Below are 22,378 nucleotides of genomic sequence, written 5' to 3' on the forward strand. Positions count from 1 at the left end.
CCTCTAACTTCCACATACATGCTGTAGCATATACACCCACACACAGACACATGCATGAAATAAGTGTAACAAAATTTTAAACTTAAAAAAATCAGAATGAGTAGGAAAACACACTTAGAATTACATATGCCCAAAATATGAGATCTTATAATTATCCATCTTGTATTGGTACTTTAACAATAGCTGTTCTTACAGAAAAGGAATGGATCCGGATGGGAGTGGAGGTGGGAAGGAACTGGGAGGGGTAGAAAGAAATAAAACTATAATCAGGATATATTGTGTGAGAAAAGGATCCATTTTTAGTAAAAAGGAAAAAAAACAATAGCCTTTTATTTCTTTTGCAGAACGCGTGCACACGTACACACACACACACACACACACAAACACACACATGCACATGTGCAAACACACCCTGTTTGGGCAGATGTGCAAACACACCCTGTTTGGGCAGTTCGTACATTCTAAGTGATTCCTTGAGGCTCTCTCTACCCCCAGGGGTACCTATCAATTGTGAACACATTCTCTGTAAAAGTCTCCCTTAAAACTAGAGTTTTTTCATAATTTCACTCATTTGTGTACTATTGTCAAGAAAGGGTGCTCCCAAATTATTAGTGATCCCCGGGGATATAGCAGGTGTTAAAGCCTTGCAGGTAACTGACCTCAATAAACAAGAGTGACCCCCCTGACTCCAAGAGCAATAAATAGCATTATCTCCTTCATCCCAACTCTCTCTTTGCCAAATCCCATTTTTTTCCTTTCTCTACTACTTACAAAGCTAACTTTTCTTCCATGCTCATCCTAACTACCAACGTTCAAGCACCACAGTAAAAGAACCCAGCAGTACACAGAGAACATGTGTTAACAGCTCTGCCCTCCTTGAAATATGATTTCTTTGTAAAGTATTATTTTTGGCTAAGTGTGTGCTTCTCTATGATTCTCATAGCTTTCATTAAATCTTGGTTAATATTATATGAGTCCATGATACTTATTAAATTCACAGATTTAATTATATTTGCTGTGCAATTCTGATAGCTAAGTTTGATCCTAAGAACTCATGCAAACTCAAAAAGAGAGAATAGACCCCACAAAGTTGTCTTCTGGCCTCCACACATGAACCATGGCATATGCATATTCCACCCTGAAGACACATATCACATGCATGGATGCATGTGCACGCATGCACACACACACACACACACACACACACACACACACACACACACACACAGAGTACATTTTTGAACCCTTACCTTTCTTGTTGTTTTCTAATCCACCTCATCAGTGCATTATGGGAAACTAGAGGTGGCCATTATTATCCAGCATCTTAGTAAGGCTGCTGAATTAGTCTACACTGAGTCTCACTTCCTGAATGCTCGGACTCCCGCCAAGGTGAAAGGCAGAGGATTAGTAACTACTATCTGAGATAATGCTATGATATATGAATTAGTTAGTGCTTAACTGGAATGGGAAGGGGACCAATGAAGATGAGGAGGAAGAGCAGGGAAAGAGGGGGACGGAAATGGAAGGAAACAGAAGGCAAGAGGAGGGGAGAGGAGAGGAGGAAAGGAGGGGAAATTCTCTCTTGTGAATGTGTACTTTGAGTTCCAACTCACAGCCTAATTATCATTTATCCAATCTCAAATTCCTATCTAAATATAATTTCTTCCACACAGCAGAGACAGACAGACAGACAGACACTGGAGTGTTCTCTGAACCTCCAAGTCTTCGCGACCTGTACTTCAGTTATTGCTGTGTCCAATCACCAGAGTGCCTGTTGTTGTTCCTCTGTAGGCTTAGCACAACACGTGACACACAAATGTGATGATACTTTCTTATTTTATGTCTCCAATAAATATTTGTGGAGAGTGGGAGATTCCAAGTTTCTCCTTACAATGAAATGCTGTCAGTGTGTTTTTCCTTATAAATTTTTTTTCCTCCAAAATCCAGGTCAAAGATCTGTGAATTCTTAAGAATGCCAAGTCAGGAAGGCTGGAATCTAGCTCAGAGGTGACACTAACCTAGCAAGTATGGGGTCATGAGTTCAATCCCTCACACTATCGAAGGGGAGGCAAGACTCTAGGGTCAAGGACACTGGGGTAGGACCCAGTGCAAAGGTTCTTATCTCAGTATTGTAGAAAATGATGCCGTTGCACCTAAGCTTGCAAATTATCTCTCTCATTCAGACAGAGATCTGTGTCTGTTCAAATTAACAAAGTGAGCCATTTCCAAATCTTAGAATCTGCCAGGTAGAAGAGTTTCTGTCAAGGCAGGAAGTGATCTAGGGTGAAGAGACTGTTCTCTGTGACAGGGTGCAGAAGAGGTGGTCTCTAACAAGCTCATTGGAGAAGACTTATGTAGTAAAGTCTTTTTTTTCTTTCAAGAAAAAAATCATAATTTAATAATAATACAAAAATAATTCTTGATTAAATTCTTAAATTTTCTCAGTTTAATTAATATTGAAGTTTCCAAAATAGACAGCCTCTGCTTCTCTCTCCCTCTTTTCTCTCCTCCCTTCTAGTTCTTCCTCTGGTGAGCTCCCAAACTGTTTATTTATCTCTCTATTTTGAGATAGTGTTTCAAGTTACCCAGGCCAAAGATAACCTAGAGCTCCTGATCCTCTTCCTGCTTCCTCCTCTTCTTGAATGTGGGATGATGGGCATGCACCCCCATAACTCAGTTTATGCAGCACTGAGGATCGAACTCCTCCAGGCTTCCTGCATCCTAATCAAGCATGCTACCAATCAAGTCATGCCCCCACCCCACCATACTGACTTTAATCTCTTTCAAGGACCTTAGTTAGACTTCATAACAAAGATACAAAAGCTTCTGCTGACTGGACTGTATCTTCCTATGGACCTTCAAGTTTGGGGTTTAGCTCACACACAATGCTCCTCATGGACTCCTCAGGCCAAGGAAAACAGCCTATACTATCACCCAGCCATCAATCCAATGGGCATTTCCCTTTAGATGTTGTACAATATCACTTTTTCCCTGCTGGTCAATGAATAGAAGTTAATAAGCAAAGGTCAACAGCTGTGACTAATTCACATCTATGAGTTAACTTTGTTTATTCCTTCCCAGTCTTCTCAATGGGCTCCCACATCCTGGGTATAATGCCAAGACCATCTTCGGGTTCTTCCTGCAGTACAATGGACGCGAACACACAAAACCCACTCCTACACAAGGAGAGAGGGGGTCCATGTGTGGAGAAATGCATGCATGGCAAGTGGATTTAAACAGGCTCTCTAGCAAAGATGAGCAGCCATAGCAAAATGCTTCTCTTTCTTTGTGCTACCCAGCATGCTGCCGCTGCTGCATTAGCCAAAGTTCTGAGTAGCTGCATGATCCCTTATGAGTCTTTTCTCCTGTAAGTTAGTTCAGGGGACCAGCATGTCTCTGATGCCTGCTGTTTAGGGCAAACAAGAAAATAGGAGAGGTCCTTGGTTATTAATAGTTTTTGAGGCGATTCTGACACATAGGAAGGAGTCTCCATCATGCTTTCTTCACAAAAGTGGCTTAGTGGAGGGAGCTCCTCTTAGGCCCAAGGTAGATAAGCGTCAGAAGAGACCCAAGTTCACGTCTCAGCTCTGCTTTTCTGTCATAGTATTTCATTCCTCTGAACTTCAAAACTTTCATCTGCTGGGGGATAAGATTCAATGGAGAAGTTGGAAGTGGCCTGAGCAACTTGGCTCCTAACACACTGAGGGCTTAGTCTGTGCTAGCCCCAACTGTGACACAATGAGTGACAGTCATGGACAAAACTCAGAACTGAGCACAGGGCTTCCTTCTAGCCAACTGGAAAAAGGAGTTAGGGATATTTTATCTGGAGAACAAACAGAAGGTGCAGTCCATTCGGCTCAGTTTTGTTTAACTTACTCTTTGTTTTTTATATATGTGTAATACACTTTTAAAGTAGAGAAGATAATAAGCTGAGTCATGTGCAGATAACAAGTTTTACCAGGCAGACAGGTCTGCGTGCACACTCCTCCTCTTTCTTCAAATCCAGATAACTGTTTTCAATAAAAGAGCACGATTGATACATTGCTGCTCTGCATCCCGCATTTTTGAGCCAGTGAAACACAGTCATCTTTTATTTTTCAAGTGATACAATATTAATGATATCATTTAACTAATAACATGCAGATAAAACAAAATTCATTTAATCATTTCCGTAAAATAGTTATTATTTGGGTTGTAAGAATGTAACAGGTCCTCTGGGCTCACCAATTTGCTTCTACCTAGAGAAATAACCCTATGCCCCCAAGGACTTTGTTTTTGCCATGTCCAAAATGAAAAATATATTCTTTATAGATATATAAAAACATGTTCCTATATACTAAATGCTTATATGCATCAAAGATGCTAAAGAGGTACTATTCTCCATGGAATGAAAACAAGAAGAATTTTGTTTGACATGCTGTTGATCAAATTACATTCAAGAATATTCCTGTTGGAAGCTCAGGAAAGAACAAGGACTGATTCAGCCTGGGTGAGCTGCCTTTCATCTGTCTACTCTTTCTAAGGGGAGAAGCCGGAACACAGCTCTGATACAAATTCAGCCCATTCTTTTTTCTTAGAGGGACATGGATCCAATGAAAACAATCTCTCTTAGAAAGCAAAGTAAGCCATTAGAACCAGTCTTAGCCATCTGCTGTGCCCATGGTATATTTGTCACTGGCCACACATTAAATGTCCATCTCTTGAATGACCTTGCAAGGTTATGAAAGAAAAGAAATATGAGAGCTTTGGCAGGTACTAGCACACAGTGAACTTAATGTTAACATATTTAGAACCTTCTAGAGTTTCAAGTTCTCTAGCTCCTACCTTCCGAAGCCACGGAAACAATTTACTTAGCTCAAGCATCAGAGAAATGAAGCTTTCAAGTAGGGTCTCTTGTCAGGGGTTGAAGTGGTTGAAGTGGAAGACGAAGATTTCTAAAATTCTTGCGTGCCCCAGAACTTAGCTCTGTAACTTACATTATTTACAGAGTTAGAAAGAGACTTGCCTTTAATTCTATCTTCTTATTTCCTCATTCATATTACTCTGATGTGCGTGTTGGAGACTAGAACGTATTTCAAACAACGTATTTTTTAACTGACTGTTCATTAACATAACCTGGGAATTAATAGCAAACAAAAACACATTAAAGACTGGTCAGTACCAGAAAATCAGGTTTTGAAGGGCTGTTTCCTAATCTCCTGAGAGAAAGTGATTCTGACTAAGCACCCAAGCTTAAAAAAAAAAAAAAAGGCAACAGATGCTCCAAAATGAATGAAGTGCACCTTCTCAGATATAATCTTTCTTCCAAAGGCAAGGCTTCTGAGTAGAAAAAAAGTCTACAGAATAGAATGACCCAATCCATGCAAAATAGGAAAGAATCTATATGGCAAAATCTATATGCCAAAAGAGGGCAAATGTTAGTGCCTCGTACAGCAATTTACAATTACAATTTTGTAGAATTCCTGCAGCATGGATAAACCACACACTTTAAAGGAAGAAAGGAATGTGCACATGTTCTTATTTTATATATGCAACTGTGAAAGAAATCTAAAATTATATGCACCCCCAAAAAGGAAGGAAATACCCCAACTGCCAATCAAGTCCATCTTGTAGGTGTGTTCTACATTCTACAATCTTTTGTACTTTTTCCTCTACCATAAGGCGGTAGAACAAACACTGATAGCTGAACAAATTACACTTACTTTCCACAAGCCATTCCTCTAGGAAACATCAAAGCATAATTCTCAGTAACAAATTAACACAAGTGGAAACCTACCTGTGCTTCTGCCTTCCGCTGCCTGGACGGACGTTTGACTCCGCTCTGACTCCTGGCTTCTCTCCCATAGAATTCAGCTTGTTTATTTAAAACAGAAGTGAAACAGCCACTGTTATATGAACAGTGTCAGCCAATAGCAAGACGAGAAGCAACTTGGGTCAGCAGGACCTCAGCTTTAGGGCACTATCATGGGAGTGGGTCCTGGGTTCTTTCTTCAGAAGTCAGAGAGTTTCCAGTTAGTGACTGTCCACCTCTTTCACCACGCTGAAATTGACCTCCCTCTGATGACTGGTTTTTGCTGGGGTTTATCTTTTCTTTCCTTTCTTTTGTTCTTCCCACCAGCATCTTTTGCAGGATGTGATGGGCAGAGAGCTGGGGGAGGGGTTTAAGTGGCTGTTATTTCTCTGAAAGGGTTTCTGTTCCCATGCCACGCCCATTAGTGCAGTCTTTCACACCCAGCTCTGCAGCCTGCTTTAGAGCCCTCTCACCACTCTGGTTTTCTCATGTTCTCACTTGGCTGAAAAGTCTCTGCAAAGGTCACTGGTGGGCTCCTGGCTCATGTAACACGTCCTTTCTCCGTTTTCCTTTTCCTTTCTCTCTTGCTTGAAAGTTAACTGTGGAAACTTGTTCTCCATCTACCTGGCTCTTTTTTCCAACTTTCAGAATGATTCTCCTTTGCCTCCTGTGGTTGAATGATAACTGCCCCCCAACAGGTTCAGGTACTTGAACAGTGGAACAGGGAAGTAGTGTGGCCTCACAGGAGGAGACGTGGCACCAGAAGTGGCCTGAGAGTTTATTGCCTCACTCTAGTTCTCATACACTCTCTCTGCTTCACATTTTCAAATACAGATGTGATCTCGCAGCTTCCTGCTCTGGCCGCTCACCACCATGCCTCCCAGGTCATATGGACTCTCTGGAATCAAAAGCCCAATAAACTCCTTCCTTATGTTGCCTTTGGTCATGATGTTTTACTATAGCAACAGAATGGTACCTAATACACCCACTTTTCAGGTGACTCTTTTCCTATTAATTTTCCATATACAAGCTTTTCCTAAAGATTTGTCTTCTGCAAACTTTGTTTCTTCTTCTCTTGCCTATATATATAAAACTTATCCTCAGTCAAATCCATTTTAAAATCTATACCGTATCTAAAATGACCCCTGAAGACTCCATATAATCTTGAAACAGAACAATCAACCTAGAAGTGTCAAACTTCATAATCTCAAAACAACACACTACAATAGCAATTATAGCAGTATAGTTGATATAATTACAGACACACGGACCAATGAAATAGAATAGTGTGTCCCAAATTAACCCTTCCATACATAGTTAAATCATTTTAAACAAGATGTCATGGACATCTAATGGGGAGAAGAGTATTTTCAATAAATTCTATAAAGGAGAAATAGAATCCACATATCAAACACTGCAGTTAGCTCCTTACTCAGCACTATATATCCATCTACAAAATTTAACTCAAATTGGACAGGAGACCTAAATGTGAGAACTAAAACTATTAAAATTTTAGAATGTACAATGAAACATTCATGATTTGGAATTTCCCAATAATTTCTTGATTATAATACTTGAGTCATAGTCAAAAAATAAACACACAAATTCAGTATTATCTCAATGAAAAACATGTGGCAAAGCTGCGGGGGTGGGGGGCAAGCTCATGGTACACTGCTTGTCACCTGTAGGATTGTCATACAGGTGAAGGCAGGTCCAAGATAGAAAGAGGCCTGTCTTTGGATGGAAGGAAGGATGGCGGGAGGTTGAGGGAAGAGGAGGAGATTGGAACATAAGGAGACAGAAGATGGGAGGAGACGGTGGGAGAAGCCGCGGAGAGAACATGGAGGCTGACGTTAAGGTTCCACTCTGTGTATTTACAGGTTATTATGAAAGTTCTTAAGGGATGAATGTGTATAGAGCTTTGTATGTTTAGTGGGCAATTATATCTTATCAGTTGGATCAGAGGTTATTGTGTTGTATGTTCTTTCTTGTAGAGAATTGAGTTTGGGAGAGTGTGTGGCAGCAGAGACACTAGGCTGCCACGGAGTTGGGATGTGTTTTCTGACAAGATATCTACCAGGTATCTTGGGGTACTGTGGTATCGGACCTAGTGGGGGATAAAAGACAGCCTGTTTTTTTCTTTTTACAATTTTACAACAAGTCACCAAGCAAGTGAAAAGCTATGAGTTCCACCCCACAGCACACAAAGACATTGACATCATGAAAAAGAAAAATCTACAAAAGAGAAAAATTATTTGCAGCTCACATTTGACCGGGGAGTACTATGCGGCATGTATAGAAAACTCCTCCGGTGCTTTTCACACTTGAACAGCTAGGTCTCCACACAAAAATGGTCATAAAAATATGAATTAACATGATCTACAGAAAAGATGCCATCCAGTCTGGCCAGGGAAGTTTGTTGGCTAAATGCATATCTTTACATCTCCCTACTTTCCTTCAAATCCAGTTTCCAGCTCTGTGACACACCACCAGCTGTAGCCTCTCCCTCTTCTCTGTCCCCATCTCCAACTGATTACACAGTTTTTTCATTCAACCTTGCACACACACACACACACACACACACACACACACACACACACACGCACACACACACACGCACACACCGTGTTAGTTCAGCCTCCAATTTGAGCAGGCAATACCTGGGACCTCACCTTCCTATATACAAATGACAAATGGACTGAAAAAGAAATAGGAAAAATAATTCCTTTCCCAATAGTCTCAAATAACATAAAATGTCTTAGGATAATTCTAATCAAGCGAGAGCCTTGAAAACACTGAAGAAAGAAATGGAAGAAGCTATTAGAAGATGGAAAGATCTACCTGTAGATTAGTGTGATTAACATAATAAAAATGGCCATCCTAACCCCCTCAAAAAAAATCTATAGATTCAGTGCAATCCCCATCAAAATTTCAACGTGATTCTTTATAGATCTTGAACAGACATTTATCAGCTTCATATGGAAATACAGAAAAACCAAGATAGCTAAAAAACAATCATGAGTAATGAAAGAACCACTGGGGCCATCACTATCCCTGACCTCAAACTCTAGTACTGAACTACAGGAATAAAAACATCATAGAACCAACATAAAAATAGACATGTTAATCAGTTGAATTAAAAACCCAGACATAAATCCACACACTTATGGACACATTATTTAATAAAGAAACCAGAAATAGACACTGGACAAAAGAAAGCATCTTCAACAAATGGCCCTGGTTAAACTGAGTGGCTGCAGGTAAAAGATCCAAATAGATCCATATTCATCACCTGCACAAAAGTCAACTCCAAATGGATCAAGAACATTAACATAAAACCAGATACACTGAACCTACCAGAAGAGAAAGGGGGAAGAGCCTTAAACCTATTGGCACAGAAAAGCCTTTCTGAACAGAACACTGTTAGCATAGGCACTGAGACCTCATGAAATTGAAAAGCTGTAGAGCAAAAGCTACCGTCATTCAGACAAAGCAGGAGGCTACAGAATGGGAAAAGTTTTTTTTAACCACCTAAATATCCCATAGGGAGCTAATATCCAAAATATACAAATAACTCAAAAGATTAGATATCGAGAAAACAATCTCAAATTGAAAATGGGATATATTTTAGAACAGATAATTCTTGAAAGAGAAAACTTGAATAGCTAAGGAATCCCTAAAGGAATGTTCGACATCTTTAACCTTCAGGGAAATATAAATCAAAACTTACAGCATCTTACAGCAATCAAAATTCCTAAGATCAATAAATAAATGACAGCTCGTGTTGGCAAGGATGTGGAGTGGGAGAAACACTCATCCATTGATGATATGACTAAATTTGTACAGTCACTACAGAAATCAGTGTGGTGATACCTCAAGAAGATGGAGATCATCTACCTCAATATCCAGCATATGCCCAAAGGATGCTTCAGCCCACCACAGAGATACTTATCCCACCATGCTCATTGCTGCTCTATTGATAACAGCCAGAAGCTGGAAACGACTTAGATGTCTGTCAAAAGATGAATGGATAAAGAAAATGTGGTACATTTACATGATGAAATATTACTCAGTGATTAAAACGAAAACCAAAGATAAATGGATGTAACAACAAACCAACCTGAATGAAGTAACCCAGACCCAGAAAGACAAATGTGGTATGTATTGGCTTATATGTGTATATTAAATATTACGTCATTGGTAATCAAGCTATAATTTGTAGAACTACAGAGGTTAGGTATAAAGTAAGAGGCTAGGGAGAAATAGATATCCCTATAAAAGCGAAATCGAATAGCTATTTATAGATTGATGTGGGGGCTGGAACATGAGGATCAAGTGGGAAGTGGGAGGAAGAGGGGAACTATTGAGCATATAGCATGAAGGTCCTTGTGCCCACAGATCTCCAGAGAGACCAGGAATGTTAAACATACAGGATTATCCTCCCAATGGGAAAAATGTAAAACCTGTTCTTCCATCCAAAAAGCTGGGAATTGGAGGGATTAATAGCCCAATGGTCCCTTTATCTGTTGAGTCAGTCTAATCAAGCTCTTATTACCAGGACTAGAGGTGGCTAGTAATCTAAATGACCCTTCCAGACAGGAGTTCCCCAAGCTCCTACAACCAGGACCAGAGATACCTAATAATCTAAATGACCCTCACACCTATATAGCCAGGGGATCCCCCAAGCTCCCACAACCAAGACTAGAGGTGACTAATAGCCCAAATGACCTCTATGCGACCTGTATGACTGAGACCAGACCAGATCCTTCCCTAGACCCTTAAGCTAGTACAGATAGCCTCTCTCTAAACCCATCCTGGAAGAAATGACAGGTACCCTGAGTTGAGTTTTGATGTAATCATAATTTCCTGTGCACTGGGGATTGTATTTTATTGGGTTTAAATACACTCCAATAAACCACCTAGCATCAGACTCCCCAAAGTCTTGATCCAGGTCACAAAGTCAATCTGAACAGGGATCTCATCCTCAGTTCTCTGCGATTAGCTTCCTGCCTGCCATGACTACCTGCAGGCTCACTTCAGGGAATGAAGGAGGGAACATGAGGAGAGACAGCTAAAATTAAGGACCATTTGACTGGTACTATGGAGACCTAATACTGTAAAAGCCTCTTAAAATATATACATATGTATCTGTCAGGGTTCTCCAGAGAAGCAGAACGTATAAAATGAATATATATATGAGATATATACATATGTATGGAGATGAGAAGATATACTTTTACTCCAGAATTTTTTATTTTTATTTATTTTTTGACATGGTCTTTCTACATAGTCCTAGCTGTCTCATATATGTACTTCCACCATATATATATGTGCATATACTCCTACAATATATGAATACATATATATGAGAAACATATATATATATGTATACACACACACATACACACACACATTCTACATACAGAAGCTCTAATGAGATTTATTAGGGTTTACTATGTCCCAGCTAATTCAGCAATAACTGTCAACCAATAAGAGATCCAAGAACCCAGTAGTTATCAGTCCATGAGGCTCAATCCTGAAGAAGTAGACTCCAGTGCCAGTGAAGAAATTAACTCACCAGCAAGAGTGAGAGCAAGCAGGCAAGGAGGGAGCAAGCTTCCTTCTTCCGTGTCCTTTATATAGGTGTCCAGTAGGAGGTGAGCTCCAGGTTACAGGTGAGTCTTCCTTTACTCCTGATCTTTTGAGAGTATATGGAGAAGCCTGGCACAATGATGCAGGCCTTAATCCCAGAATTTGGGAGGCAGAGGCAGGTAGAGCCCTGTGGGTTTGAGGCCAGCCTGGTCTACATAGTGAGTTCTAGGACAACTAGAACTATGTAGAGAGACCTTGTCAAAATAAATGAATTCATATTTTTTAAAATTCTGGGGTAGAGGTATAGATCTTCCCACCTCAAAGATTTGGGGCTTCCCACTTCAAATGATTTAATTGAAAAGATAGCCCTCACAGGTTGTGTCTGGCCATTTAAGTTTTAGTTAATTCCTACTGGACATTGCTTGTCACCAAATGGAACTTCCAATACTGGGAATGAGTTACCTCTAACTGAGATTTTCATCAAAGGGATCCAATGGAACCCAAAACCGCCCAGGCTACTGCCCAGACTGTCGGTTGTTCTCCACACACTGACAGCAAGGCCCCACGGCTGAATACAGCACCTACACAACTCACTGAGCATGGAGAAGTCAAGCTGTTGCCTAGAGACTTAACCCCTATGAGCATCTTTGGTACAGGAAGGTACTCTGCACGCTACCAAAAGAGAAAGGGAAACACCAACCCAACTACAAACTCTTTGATCTGCCATGGTGTCCTGCCTGCAAGATCTGCTAGTTTAATGGTCGCATAAAGCTTGTGGGAGTAACCAACCAACATGTAGTTTGACTTAAGGCCGACTTCGAGAGATGGAACCTATGTCTGACACTGCTTGAAGGACAAAGAATCTGAAATGAGACAGCCCAGGGACCTGGCACAGTCCCTGCCAAATACTGCTGTTCAACTAAAAATGCATAGCAATAGAATGAGTCCTCATGACACCCTGCTGTACTCATAGACCAGGGTCTTGTTCGGCCATCATCAGAGATGCTCCCTCCTGTAGCAGCTGAGAACAAATGCAGAGACCCACACTTAGACAATATGCAGAGAATAAGAGAGAGACCTCGGTACATTCAGTCCTAAATGTGTTGTCTGCATCAATTCCCTCCTCTTCAGGACTCTGGGAATTGCAGAAATGAGAGATGAATAGTCAGAGGGGATGGAGGACACTAAAGAAACAAGACCCTCTAAATCAGCAGGACAGATAACACGGTCCAACTCAACAGAGACTGAGGCAATGTGCACAGGGTCTGCACACGTCTGTCCCCTCTGTTCCTAGAGCTGAAAGGGGAAGCAGACGCATGCCTCTAGGCCTAACCAAGAAGCAATCAAAATTGATAATCACCTACAAATGTAAATGTAGTTTCCTCAAAGGGACTCTGGCTGGGGAAACAAACTACTCTTAAGGTAGGCTGTGTGCCCAGCTATAATCAACAGAAAACGACTCAGTAATCACTGGGGTTCCTTGTGTCATAATATTTTATCAGAGTTTATTTTATTTATACTTTTCTCTCTCTTTATCCTACAGATCCTTTGCATATATATTATAGCTTCTAGCTTAGTGGGGGTTTTTGTTGGTGATTTTTTGGGGGGTTTTGTTTGTTTGCTTGCTTGTTTGGGGGGTTGTTTTATTTTGTTTTGTTTTATGGTTTTTTGTATTTGTTTTGGGGGGTGTTTTGTTTGTTTCTTTGTTTGTTTGTTTGTTTGTTTGTTTGTTTGTTTTGTAGCCCTGGCTGCCCTGGTTCTCACTCTGTAGACCAGACTGGCCTCAAACTCAGAGATTTACCCGCCTCTGCTGCCCAAGTTCTGAGATTAAAGGCGTGAGCCACCATTATGCAGACCCAACTTAGTGTTTTTATGGGATTTTTCATCGAGTGAATGAATGGTTCTCTGCATCTGTTTCTTGTTTCTTTGCTTGGGCTCGTTTTCCTCCTGTTTGCTTGTTTTGTCCTTTTCCAATGTGTTTGTTTTGAATATTATATCATATTAATTATATTATATTATATATACTCTATTATTATTCCTTAGAAACCTATTTTTTTTTCTAGTGAGGGAAAGGGTAGATCTGGGTAGGCAGGGAGATGGGGAGGAACTGGAAGAAGTAAAAGGAGGGAAAACTGTAATATTATGTGAGAAAAAAATCTATTTTCAATAAAAAAGATACCATCACTACTTCATTATTACTGGTCATTAGGGAACCGCAAATGAAAACTACATTGAGATACTACTTTGTACCCCTTGGCTCTTCGTTTAAAAAAATAAAAACTGTTGGCAAGCATGTGAAGAAATTGGAACTTGAGCTCACTGGTAGATCATAATATGATTTATCTACTATGGAGCACAGGACGGCGACTTCTTAAAAAACAAAGTAACATATCACAGACTCCTGGGCCACTTGGACAGAAGGGGCTCGATAAGGACCCCACAAGGCTCCCAAAGGTTTATCTCTAGATTAAGCACAAGGCTAAAACTGGCTCTGTGCCAGATGAGACTCTTATTTCTTTTCAAAAAATTAAAAACACTATTTTAGGCCTGAGAGAGGATGAAAATAAAACATCAAAGAGTTCAGTTTAATTGAGTAGATATTAGCGAGTGCTTACTTAGAAAATAAACTAGGAAGACTACTTTGCTTGTATAGCCTCTTCACCGGAACTAGTGCAGGACGTGAACAGGGAGGACCCCAGTCTCTCTTCACAGGACATCCGAAGAAATGGACACAGAACCGCTGGACCCTCATGCAGATACAGTGTCACTACCAGCCTAGAACCCAGGGCCGCGACTGAAAGGCTGTCTCTCTCACAAGCTACCATGCTGCCATTCTACCTCCCTATGCTCTACCTTACCTCTGGCTCTACCTCACCTGGCCCGGCTTTCCTCCAACCCTTAAAACCATTCATTGCATCCCCCAATCCCGTCCATTCCCAGCCACTGCTGCCGAGAGCGGAACCAAAGAACCCTTACTCAACACACGATTCTTGAAAGTTGCTGGAGTGAAAACATATCTCTTCGAAAGTTCCAGGCAACTACTGCCGTGATGATAGAAAGACGAGGCTCCCGGAAACAATAAACCTGTCCCGGTGGTGTCTGGTAATGGTTATGGGAAGTGCAGGAGCTTCCCAGAACCGTGTACCTCCCTCATATAGCCTCCACAAAGGGCTGGGGCCAAGGCTGCCACTCGCGGAACAAGGTCCTCCTGGACTTACAGCTCTCATGGTTGATTATCTTATTTGGAAATTCGGTGTGTGTATTTACAACATCATGAGGTAAAAGAGTCAGGGGCAGGGAACAAAGATATTTAAGAAATACTTAATTCTGCAATAATCACTAGGCTACAGGTTTTGATTCCTGTAATAAAAGTCCAGTAAATTGGCTGATGCTCGTCTGAGCAGGATAAAGTGAAACAGAACAAAACAAAACAAAACAGTTCCAGCTCTCACTCCCGGAGCTCCCTCCTGCTAATGGAGTCCTACCTGCTGAGTGCATGCATGGAAAGCTATCCATCTGATTATGCACATCTATGACCCCAGATCCCTGGAAGCCTAAGGCAGGAGAATCAAGAGCTTGAGTCTAGCCAGGGCCACATGGTAAGACCCTATCTCAAAAAGGGGTGGGAGATGTATATAAAAAAGATAAAGGGAAATATCTCTTTTCCCCTTCCCTCTGTGGTAAACCCAGGACACAATGAAGACAGTTTTGCATAGATGACCACTGACTCCTGATTTGTGCTTGTTTACTTTTCTCTTCTTTTTCTTTCTCCCCGCCCCAGCCCCACCCCAACAGAGGGTCTCTTTGTATAGCCCCAGATATCCTGGAATTCAATCAGTAGACCAAGGTGGCCTGGAACTCAAGGGATCCGCCTGTCTCTGCCTCCTGAGTGCTGGGATGAAAGGCATAAGCCACCACACCAGGCTTTCATCTGCTTCCAGTGAGGCAAATAGACCATGATTCACTAGAAACTGAACTTGCGATTTTGAATTTGGTCTTTCTTGGCCTATCCATTTGCTGTCAGGTCTTCTGTCTCAACTGTGGGCTGAGCTGTTCCTCTCAGAGAGCCTTTTGATCACTGGGACAAACATGACTTTCAAAGACCATGTTGTCAAGCTAGACTCTGGTTAGGTGAGGTATAGGCATTTTCAGCTTAGAAGAGTCTATCACGAAAGCCCATCGCCAGTCAAGTAGCCTCTGCCCTCTTAGCTGAACACAACCCCTCTAGGCACTACTATGTAGTCAAAATCATCTCTAGCAAATGCCTGCCCTGGTTTGCTTCCTGTTGCTGGAATACACACCATGACCAAAAGCAACCTCCAGAGAAAAGGGTTTATTTGCCTAATACCTGTATGTCACAACCCATCACTGAGGAAAGTCTAGTCAGGAACTGGAGGCAGGACCGGAAGCAGATCCTCTGGAAGGTACCATTTACTGCTGTGTTCCCCAGGACTTGCCCAGCCTTCTATGTTAAACCACCCAGGAGCTTGTACCCAAGCATGACCTCCATAGTCGTTGGACCTCCCAAATCAATTGTTAAACACGAAAGTGACCCACAGGCTTCCCTACAGGCAATCTGACAGAGGCTACCCCTCAACTAATAGTCTCTCTTCCTAGATGATTCTAATTTGTGCAGAGCTGGCAAAAATAAATAAATAAATAAATAAATAAATAAATAAATAAATAAATAAATAATAAACTCTTCACCAACACAGAAGCCATTACACTCTTTCCTGATCTGTACAATTTGACCACATGCAATCAGTTATTTCTTTCAAGAGAAAGAGAGAGGCTGAGAGAAGGGCTTTTCATTTTATTCTGTCTTGTTTTGTTTTTGGTAGCACTGGGGATTGAACCCACATACTAGGCAAGCACCCACCCACTCCACCAAGACTCCAAAGGAGTTTTGAGAAACCCAAACAACATTCCTTGGAGGGAGTAGTCCCGTGCCAGGGCATGACTTGGAAGCTTAGGTTTAGCATGTTTTGTGAGGACACATACTGGAAAGTCTCTCCTGAACTCTCTAATCGTAATCCCGACAGCCCTACCTTGAACCTGTGAATCCAGGAAAAGAACTTGGTAGCACATGAATATTTAAGGGACACACTCAAGCCACAGCAGCAGTGTTCCAGAAAAGAACCACACAATTAGCACCTCAGCAAAATGCACACTGTAGAAAACATTCTAGACGCCCTACTTCTGTTTCAAAGCAGCACTGGATCATCAGCCCCTCTGCTGCCTTCCAGATCCTGACTGTGAGGTCAGGAGGCCCTGCTATCGGAATTGTGGGTCTGCTGTTGAGATTCTGGGTCTGCAGTCATAACAGCTGAGTCCTTCACCCTGACCTCTGTGACCCTCACCCCAGGTACCACATAAGATCAGAGCTGGGCTGAAACTCTGGGAGACACACAGAGACTATCCACAGACTTCTGCCTACTGGGAACCTTCTATTCTCTGGAAATAAGGAGGAAAAATAAACGCAAAGATAATTAAAATCAGTTCCTGAAGTCAAGGGATCTCTGGGACAAACATCCTTCCTTTGCATGGAAACCAATCATAATAGCATAGCCCCAAAAGACGACATGTGAGTACATGTCCCTGTAGACACTTTGATGTGCTGTCATTTGATCATTTATTGCTTCCTCTGTTTGACATAAATTTTCATGCAGCTTTTTTCCCATATACTTTATAACACAAATGTTTCCCATGCCATCATAAATATTTTAATGAATCACATATTCAAACAAGAAATGCTGAAGTTTGGAGAATAAACTGCTTTCATTGTTAAATTTCTCCCACATACATGAAGCTTACCCCGAATTTAGGGTAATGAAATGCGTGGCCCTGGGCTGCCTTTAGTAATAGAAAGGGAAGTGAGTTTGCAGAAATGTGGAACTCCATTGGAGGAAAGCCAGTGATAATTCAGAATTCTCAGTTCCTCATGGCGGAGAGGGCAGGGCAGAACAGCACAGCTCAGTGTGGCAAGACAGACAGAGAGAAAAGAGGAATGTGGGCGATTTCTCTGGATTTCTCCACCACCCCCAAAATCCAAATCACAGCTCATGAGATGTGCACCCACACTCTGACTAGGTCCTTCCTCCTGTGGACCTATCACACACCGAGAGACATGCTTCAATCTAGGTGGCTCTAAATCCGGTCAAGCAGACAGTGAAGATGAGCTTCCTCATATTCTCTGCTTTCTCTCTTAAAACGTATGCAGAATTTTCAGGGTGAGTACAGGTGACACAGGAAGAGAGCCCTTTCTAATAACACACCCAATAACCAGACTTGGCCCCAAAAACACTCCAGGTTCCTCAAAGAAAGCCTTCTAGAGATTTCCTCCCAGCTATGAGCACAGCACATGTGGACTACAGAGCCAACAGACTTCCCTCTGGGTTTCACTCTGCCCATGAAGTCTGGAAGCAGGGGTGATTGGGTGACCACGGCAGTGTATTTGCTGTCTGTCATCCTCTGACATCTATACACAGGGTAAGCAGACAATCTGAGGACTTGGAGACATAGGGAAACATAGGAAAATTTAGGGCATGTGCAAGCAGGTAAGGGTAAGTGGTAGATCAGAAACAAATTACCACTCTAAATGAAGACTTTCCACCCCAAAAGAAATTCATTTGGTATGTCTCCAACGAAGATGGGGCTGGGTTCCCAGAGCCTGGATCTATATGTGTCCTTCATCTGTCCCTATCCCCCCTACTTCCCCTCTCTCTGAGGTAAGGTAGGGGACACTCCTAAAGCTCATCTTCTCCATGTTGACTCAGTTTCTAGTTACACTGGGCATAGGTACAGGGGAGACATAAAAGAAAAAATAATGAGCCAATCACAGAGCATTTCTCTTCATTGACTCTGATGACGGTGTTTCTGGGGACATCTGTGTGTCCTCTGTGGCTCCAAGCTCTGCCCAGATGGCCAGCCATCATCTCATGGTGACCAATCATCACCTCGGGGGATAGCTACATCGTCTTTCAGTCTTCCTGTGGCCCAAGCATGATAATGGCTTCTTCTTTGCTCATCTCTGCCTGCTGGTTGCTCGATAAGTTCTTCTTTCATCTGTGTGAGCCCTTACAGCTTAAGGTTGCTGAATGAATCCAAGATTTGTTTGAGCTGAGGAGCAGGCTGCTCTGACGAGCTCCCAGTCACGTTCATCACAGTCAAACACTCCAACAGCTACTGGGTACCTTCCTGTGCCAGCCCCATGCTAAGTGTTTTATGCAATGTTATATGCGATGTCATGCCATGTGTACTGCATATTGTCACACTTGGCAGTGTGGAAACGATGACGAACCACTCTATGTAACGTGGCTTCTGTCATTAGAAAACACTAATGGTATAAACTATAGGTCCCAATGACATTAAAACTCCACCTCGCCACATAAGGAAATTGCTCCTTACTGGAAAAGAAAGCACAAACACAAACAAATAAACAAACAAAAACCCTGTGGCTTCTCTCAGCATTTCTGAGCATTTGTATGCTGTCTTGCCTTAACTTGACACTTTACATTGTGCCGTAGCTAAGTAAATCTCTAAAGCAAAAACTGTAGATCCCTCTTAAACTGGGCGCATGGAATACAATGTCCACGCCCAATTTTCAAAGAAAACAATAGCAGAAAGCATATCGTGCATTTGAGGTTTAAACATATTTTTGTATTGGCCTTAATAGCTGGAGCCCTCACTGTTCCGTAGAACTCAGGAAATGGAATTATTGCTCCATGTCACTAGGGAGGTCCAAGCACCAAGCCACTTAGGAACTATGCAGACAAGCCAACTCACTGTGCTCGGCACGGGTGAGCCGCCAGACTCCTGCTGGTGCCGCTGCTCTGGAGGGGAGGGGCACAGGTTTTGTGGGTGAAGGGGGCTTTGCCCCATAGGCCAGCCTGGGCTTGTTCTGTTGAGGCACAGCAAGCACAGAAGCACAAAGCAGCGAGTATCATGCATAAGCTAAGTCACTCTGACATCTTGCTTGCACATGCTCCATGGATAACAGGGCTTATCCCTTCCTTCCTCTGATACACATCAAACGCCCTTCTGCTTTGAACATGCTGACATGAGGAGCCTAGAAGCATGAAACCCCAGAGAACCAAAAGGTGTTTCAGGAAGCCAGCTCAGTGTGGGTTTTATACAGTTTTTTATTTAACTATATAGTCTTCCATTTCTGTATAAAATGACAGAAAAAAAATAAGTTTTTCCTTAAGAGCCAGAAGTAGAACACCTTTTGTGTCTTACATAATCAGTTTCTACACTGTGACTTATACATAATATATGCTCAATAAATAATTGTTGTGAATAAATAAAAGAATGAAATAATTTTTACCCTCAAGAGATACACAGTAGGTCCTCTCTTCCTTCCTTCTACACATTTGCTTCCTAGACCTGAGGCAGAGGAGTTACCGGCACCATGCTAGGTGAGTATAGATGTTAACACCCTTAGAAGGTCTCTACCTTGTCTGGTAGAGAGGGACAGAGGTGGCACCTCCTGAACTTTTACAGTGGGTCCTGGAGGAAGGATGCTCATTCTCAGGGCCCAGATAACCTGCAGGTGCCTTGTGAGAAACTCCCTCTGATCATTAGAATTACAACCATGTGACCCTTCCTCCTTGGCAGCCTGATGTTGTTTGACATTTAATAACTCCATTTGTTCTTATTATGACCCAGCCAGCCCCCCTCAATAATAGAGACAGAGGCCTATTGGTTTATTTAATCAGTTTTAGCATAATCACTGAGTGATTACCCCTAAACTATTTTTCTACCCTAGACTGGCTATTTCCCAGCTGTGCTCCCAGGTCACTTGTCAATAGTTGTCCTGTCTCTGCTGGATTCACTCCATCAGGCTCCTTCCCCTCCTCCTCCTCCTCTTCTCCTCTCCTCTCCTCTCCTCTCCTCTCCTCTCCTCCCCTCCCCTCCCCTCCCCTCTTCTCTCTCTCTCTCTCTCTCTCTCTCTCTCTCTCTCTCTCTCTCTCTTTCTCTCTCAGCCTCATGGTCTCTACCTGTGAGCCCCACAGCCTGAGGCAGGCTCACTAGATGCCAGAAATCTAAGGCTGATTTCCCATTCCTCCCCTGCCTTGGTCAAGAACATAATTAACACACCGTCCAAGTGACTGGTTAGCTCGTACTGGGGGAGGCTGCATCTGAAAAAAAATCATAGAGGCAGAGAGGCAGTAGCTGGCTCTAGAAAAGAAGCAAATACCCCAGGTAGAGGGAAAGTCAAGGGGAGCCACAGGAAAAAAGTCCCAATCCTACATCACCGTGTCCAGCATGACTTAGCCCACTATTGATAGTGTTTGTGGTTCATATCACCACTACCCCAGAATTCATATCCTGACACTTTCACCTCCAAGATGGTGGTTAGAAGATAAAAGTCAAGCCTTCGTACACAGAATTGGAGCCTTATAAAAGTTGTCCCATCTAAAATGAGAGCCTTGTGAAAGGAGCACCCAGTTCCTGCTCAATCTGAGGACACCATGGGAGGTCCATTATCTACAAACCAGAAAGCAAATCCTCAACCTACACCAAATGAAGCACCCCCAGATCTGTAAGGCTAAACTTCTGTTATTTTTAACCTACCAGTCTGTGGGCATTTTATGGTAATAGCCAAGACAGACTAAGACTCTTTCTGAGCCCTTTGCTCTCCGTATAATGTGATAATAATCATACCAGGTGATAATACACAGCACAAGGAGGCTGCTCTGAAGCTCAAGGACACCCAGGGAGTACCGAGCACCTACCTCAGAGTGTGGTAGGCTCTAAGTTTGGAGGCCGAAGACAAAGAGAAATTCAAAACCAAGCTTCCCAGAAAATCTATAATCCTTTCATTAAAAAGGAATGTTACTCCCATTTTATGTCTAGCGAACTGCCAAGTACTTGTTTAAAGTTATTTTGAGGGGAGAGCCATAGTGGAGGTCAAGCTTAGTAAATAAGTTCTGGACACACATACCCTGGCCTGCCTTTGCTCCACTTCAGTAAACAAAGGCTTCTGTTAGTAGCCTGAAGCTGTATTGGGTGATTTGCAGAAAGGAGAGTTCGGAGAACTTTAAAACATTAGAAATCGCTTAGAAGTTTGATCAGAGAAACCTCAGGAGCCAAGACAGTGGAAGCAGAGAATGTCACCTATGGCTTCAACCATTCTGGTGAATGCCAACAGAGAGACGCCTTCCCCATCAGCCTGGGGCTCCTGAAAGCATCAATGAGCACAGACTATGGCGGCAGCTCTTGCCAGGCCTGCACCTTACTGGACTATGGACCCAGGCAAAGAAGGAGAGCAGCTGCCCTATGTCCCCACATCCCTTTCCACTTTAAGAATTTGACACCTAACTGGTGCATGGCCAACACAGTGGAGAGGCTCAAGGAGTCAAATTGAGCCCAGAGAAGAGGCAGAAAGCATATTGAGTACACAAGTCTTGGAGAAAAAGGCCTACTTCTCTGTAGGGAGACCAGAAGGCCTTGCTGGCTTTCTGAGCAGGCTTGGGTACACTGTGGTTACCACAAACTCCTCACGGAGGAAGGCTCCCTGGAGTGCAGAGAGAAGCTCCAGGGAGCTCAGGAAAAGCTGGTGCAGGATAAAGAAGAACCTGGGAACCAAGGAGCTGACCTCCAAGAAGACAGAACTCCCTGCTAGACCAGCCCTCAACGCTTTTACACAGCGCTAGAGCTAGGCATCCAGGACTCTCAGGGGAAGAATGAGCTGTACAAGGCATTCTGAATAGCCTGGTAGAATGTGAACACTGGCAGGCTTCATCCCAGATCTATAGTATGAGTTGCAAGAGTCAGTGTCCAAGGGGTTACACAATGGAGAGGGGGCTTGTTGTGTCACTGGAAAGAGTGGCATCTGAACATTGAAGAAGACAAAGGTCCCACCATGGAATGATGAAGAGTGTCCCAAGGTCTTGATCTGAGGGTGATACTACCAGTGTTTTTAAGATGGATGACACTACTGAGATCATGTGACACTGTCCCCAAGTAACAAGCCAAGTAATGCCATTTCTC

General features: G+C 42.5%; 1 protein-coding gene across 2 annotated transcripts in view; it reads right to left on the reverse strand.

The window, feature by feature from the left end:
- Cysltr2 (cysteinyl leukotriene receptor 2) overlaps window positions 1–5,864 on the reverse strand; it is a 39,272-nt gene extending 33,408 nt beyond the window's left edge. For both annotated transcript variants that reach the window (NR_131894.2, NM_133413.2), the window contains exon 1: window positions 5,777–5,864. The gene's annotated coding sequence lies outside the window, so the exon portion shown is untranslated. The remainder of the gene's footprint in view (window positions 1–5,776) is intronic.
- Between the last annotated feature and the right edge of the window lie 16,514 nt (window positions 5,865–22,378).

Source organism: Rattus norvegicus, chromosome 15 (genome assembly GCF_036323735.1).
Source record: "Rattus norvegicus strain BN/NHsdMcwi chromosome 15, GRCr8, whole genome shotgun sequence".
NCBI classification, from domain to species: Eukaryota; Metazoa; Chordata; class Mammalia; order Rodentia; family Muridae; genus Rattus; species Rattus norvegicus.